We start from the raw sequence: 4966 nt of genomic DNA on the forward strand, positions 1-4966 counted from the left end.
GTAAGAATGGTCACTGCACAATCGAAAGCAAGGGTACATTTTGCAGACACTCCTCATGATATGAAGCCCTCTGGGTAATGAATGCGACAACCTTTAAACAGATTGAGCAACAAATGATGAGGCATCCATGAGATGCAATGGGCCATCAGCAGAAGAAGAATCGTGCTCTGTACAACTCATACAGTCTGCAACTCCATGGCGCAACATACCGTCGAGTGCACAGTAACAATCTCGGCTCGACCTACCTCCATCAGTACAATAACCACCACGGCCCGACATACCTCCCACTGTACAGTCACCATCACAGCCCGACATACCTCCCACCGTACAGTAACCATCACGGCCCGACATACCTCCCACTGTACAGTAACCATCACGGCCAGACATACCTCCCACTGTACAGTAACCATCACAGCCCGAAATACCTCTCACTGTACAGTAACCATCACACCCTGACATACCTCCCACTGTACAGTAACCATCACGGCCAGACATACGTCCCACTGTACAGTAACCATCACAGTCCGACATACCTCCCACTGTACAGTAACCATTACGGCCAGACATACCACGCACTGTTACAGTCACCATCAAGAACTCAGTGCTTTGCACTGCTGCCTCACCCAAGTCCTAGGTTCAATTCTGGCCTTGGGTGACTGTCTGTGTGGAGTTTTCACATTTACCCCGCGTCTGCGTGGGTTTCCTCCGGGAGCTCCGGTTTCCTCCCACAGTCCAAAGATGTGCAGGTCAGGGGAATTGGCCATTCTAAACTGCCCATAGTGTTTGGTGCATTAGTCAGGGTTCAATATCGTGCAGGGGAATCGGTCTGGGTGGGTTTCTCTTCTGAGGGGTGGTGTGGACTGGTTGGGCTGATGGTTTCTACATTGTAGGGAATCTGATCTAATCTCCAAGGTTCAAATCAGGAATGTGATGGAATAAACACTTGTCTGTATGAGTGCAGCTCCAACAGTATTCTAGTATGGAGTGGAATATCCTGTCTTACAAACTTGATTATTTTGGGGAAGTGAGACAATTGATTGATGAAGGCATGGGGCTGGATGTTGGCAGTTTGGACCTTAGCAAGACCTTTGATATGGTTCCTTATGGCAGGCTCATACAGAAGGTGAAGTGAAATGGGATCCGCCGTCAGTTAGTAAGATGGATAGAGAACTGCTTGGTCATAGAAGACAGAGTATTGGTGGAACAGTGTTTTTGTGACTGGAGATCTGTCAATAGATTGGCGGAGTTGCAGCTTGTGAGGATGATTGCCAGAGAATACAACAGGATGTAGGTCAGCTGCAGACTTGGACAGAGAAAACACAGATGTAACTTTATCTGGACAATTGGGACGTGATGCATTTTAGAAGGTCTAATGCAGGAGAAAAGTATAAAGTGGATGGAAAAACTACAGGCTGCATCAACATCCAAAGAGATCTCGGGATACAGCTCCACAGTTCCCGGAGAGTGGCAACACGGGTGGATAGGGTGATCAAGAAGACTAATGGCAAACTTGCAGACAAGCATCAGAGCATGCAATATGAAAATTAGTAGTTCATATTGCAGCTGTGGAGAAACTTAGTTCGGGCACATTTAGAAAATTGTGTACAGTACTGGTTGCCACACCAGCAGAACGATGTGGAAGTGTTGGAGAGGGTATGGAAACGTTTTACCAGGATGTTGTCTGGTTTGGAGAGGATTAGCCAGAAGGAGAAATTGAACAAACATGGTTTGTTTGCAGCTGGGCAACATTGGCTATGGGGCTATGTGATAGATATTTACAAAATTATCAGAGACATAGAGAGAAGGACAGTTAAAGACTTTTTCGCAGAGGAGAGATATCCATTACTCAGGACCTTAGGTTTTAGTAAAGGAGAAAGTTCAGGAGATATACTCGGCAAGTTTTTGTTTTGCTTTTCCTGATAGAATGTGAAAGTGACTGGAATACATTGATAAGAGGGGAAGAAGCTAATATAGCAAGGTTTAAGAGGCAACTTGACACAGAGCAGAGACAGCAACGAATAGAATTACATAGAATGTGTAGAAGCAAAAACTATCGTTTTAACTTCAGAAGGGAATCATGTGTCAGTATAGGCTTGGTGGGCCGGAAGGGCCTTTTCCTGTGCTGGACTGTTCCTTAAGTCAAGATTTGTGTGCAGCAGTGGCGAGATGCTCAGTGAATGATTACTGATGATCAATAACCACATTATTATTGATCTCTCCTCATCAACTTGCAGGTTCATGTCCTCCCTTCCACTGTCGGGAAACCCAATACGGAGAATTTGACGTGAAAGTCCGAGCTGGTAACTGGTAACTCCATTTCCCCCATCGCTCCTACGGCCTTCTATCTTGGACACCAACGTCTCAGGGGACACTGCACCAACAGAAGCTGCACGGATGCCAAATCCCCGACGTTGGCATCTGACACATGCCAGCCTCACCATGCCATCTCATAACAAATCCGACCCACTGACTGTACACGTGTACTTCAACGCTGCAGTTCATGGTGCACTGACAACTCTCATGGCAATGCTGCTGCAAGGACACTGTGCTCAGGGACACACACCCAGCTCATGGCCTGTCCCTCTGGACCCAGCTCATGGCCTGTCCCTCTGGGCTGCTCACTCCGTGTTTGTACACACTCAATGCTGCTGCTAGGACACTGTGTTCAGGGACACACACCCAGCTCATGGACTGCCCCTCTGGGCTGCTCTCTCCGTGTTTGTACACATTCAATACTGCTGCAAGGACACTGTGCTCAGGGACACACACCTGCAGCTCATGGACTCTCCCTCTGGGCTGCTCACTCAGTGTTTGTACACACTCATTGCTGCTGCAAGGACACGTTGCTCAGGGACACACACCCAGCTCATGGCCTGTCCCTCTGGGCTGCTCACTCAGTGTTTGTACACAGTCATTGCTGCTGCAAGGACACTGTGCTCAGGGCCACACACACCTCATGGACTGTCACTCTGGGCTGCTCTCTCCGTGTTTGTACACACTCAATGCTGCTGCAAGGACACTGTGCTCAGAGACACACACCCAGCTCATGGGCTGCTCAGTTCTTGTTCGTACACATTCACTTTGAGCTGACTTGAATGCTCAAAGAATTATTGCCTTGCCTTACCCTGCCCTCAGCAGTGTTTCCCCTCAGCCGGAGCTACCATGCTCAGACGCCTGTTGTATTGTCTTGGTGTTTAGCACAGACACAAACCAGGAAGCTTGATATCATTGTCCACAGTCAGTCACGGTGCCCAGCACAGTGAGTCAGGGGATGTCTCAGATCCCAGTCCGGGAGCTTGGACACGGTCAGTCAGCCTGTCGTGGTTGTTAGGGTCAAGATACATCCCCTGTGAGGGGGTGAGGAGCTGAATGTTGGAGAGACCCTTAATCCTCTTGGCTCTTTCTCTCCTATTGTAGGATGGTTCCATCTGGGATGTGAAAATTAGCAAGTGGTATTAAGGGAGATGGAAAAGTTTGGTACAGCTGTTAGTGCTGGGAAAGCTGTGGGAAAGGTGGGGAGGTGTCCTGAGTGAGTGAGTGGGCAGCACAGACACCAGATAGAGTTGGGCAGAGGGACAGAGAAGAGGTTAGAGAGAGACCGAGAGACGGTGCTGCATTTAGGGAGAGTGGGAGAACATGCACCTTGGTGGGAGGTGGGTGCAGTAAGAAGGCTGGCACCTCACTGACCCAGGGGTCAGCTTCGGACCAAGCAGGCAGGGTCTAGTGTTGTGGCCTCCCCTGCCAGTCCTGGAGGAAGATAATGTCCCTCTTCTGCACCATGCAATCCACCAGAACCTCAGGGGCTTGGCCACAAAGTGGGGCCCCAGGTTTACCGTGCGTGCCATGTCCAGGCCAGTTTTGGCTTGTCAATCTAAGATTGCACTGTCATTTTAATAATGGCACCTAGGACAGAGAGGCTGGTGCATTCTGGGATATCCAGGCAGTGGGCAGTTGTTATGACGAAGGGGAAAATCATCGTGTTCGTGTCAGTTGAGAAGATAATCACGCGGGCAGGGAGGGTAGTTGCTGAGGCAGATTGCGGATTGTATCATGAGAGAATGCACTTCACCTTGTGGAGAGAAACTCTCCATGAACCTGAACTAAAATGAGACTTGACCAAATCATAAGATGGTTTAGGCCTCTGTCTGTCTGAATCAAAATAGGGATGCAGTATGAAATATTGGGAGCAACAAACTTGGAGCAGAGAATTATACAGGACATTCAAATCCTTAAAATGGGGTAACACAATGTTCCAGACTGTTAAAAGAAGCCGGGGAAAATTTGCTTCCTTATAGTTACCCACATTATCCAATCCTCACTGGATGCAGGGATGGTGCCGGAGGACTGGAGAATGGCTAACACCGCAGCTTTGTTTAATGTGGAGCAAGGGACTGATTTAATAGGTCGCGGCTGGAATTCTGAGACAGTGGATAAACGGTCACTGAAAAAGTCCCTGGGACTCCAGGACGGTCAGTTTGGATTTATTCAAGGAAGATCGTGTGTAATTAATCTGACTGTGTCGGTTTGAGGCATTAACCTGTAACTGCATATGACTGACTTGGATTTAACGAGAGAGCCCATGGCAGACTGTTTAAAAACAGAAAGTATGGGGTCCAGGTGAATGGAGCGAACAACCCAGAGAAGTGCAAGGCAAGGCATTTGGGGACATCGACAATAGAGAGAAATGTACAACAAAATGAGAATATGGTCAGTGTGGGCAGATTAACGAAGGTAGCTGAAACATCAATAATCTCGTTAATGTAGCAAATTGCATTATTTCCTCTATCAGACAAAATAATGAACTTCAGAGCAGGAAGCTTATGCAGGAACTGTATAAGTAATGAGTTCAGTCACAGCTTGGGGACTGTGTACAGTTCTGGTCACTCCATCACATGGAAGGATGGAATTGGACTGGAGAGGGTACAGAGGAGATTCTCCACCCTGTGAACGGGGAAGTGCAGTTATG

At 48.1% G+C, this 4966-nt stretch overlaps 1 long non-coding RNA gene across 1 annotated transcript in view; it reads left to right on the forward strand.

Moving 5' to 3' along the window:
- The first annotated feature begins 1564 nt into the window (after positions 1-1564).
- LOC122547530 overlaps positions 1565-4966 on the forward strand; it is a 9466-nt gene continuing 6064 nt past the window's right edge. The window contains exon 1 of the long non-coding RNA XR_006311025.1: positions 1565-1643. This is a non-coding gene — a long non-coding RNA (uncharacterized LOC122547530). The remainder of the gene's footprint in view (positions 1644-4966) is intronic.

This window comes from Chiloscyllium plagiosum, unplaced genomic scaffold (assembly GCF_004010195.1).
Source record: "Chiloscyllium plagiosum isolate BGI_BamShark_2017 unplaced genomic scaffold, ASM401019v2 scaf_3458, whole genome shotgun sequence".
Taxonomy (NCBI): Eukaryota; Metazoa; Chordata; class Chondrichthyes; order Orectolobiformes; family Hemiscylliidae; genus Chiloscyllium; species Chiloscyllium plagiosum.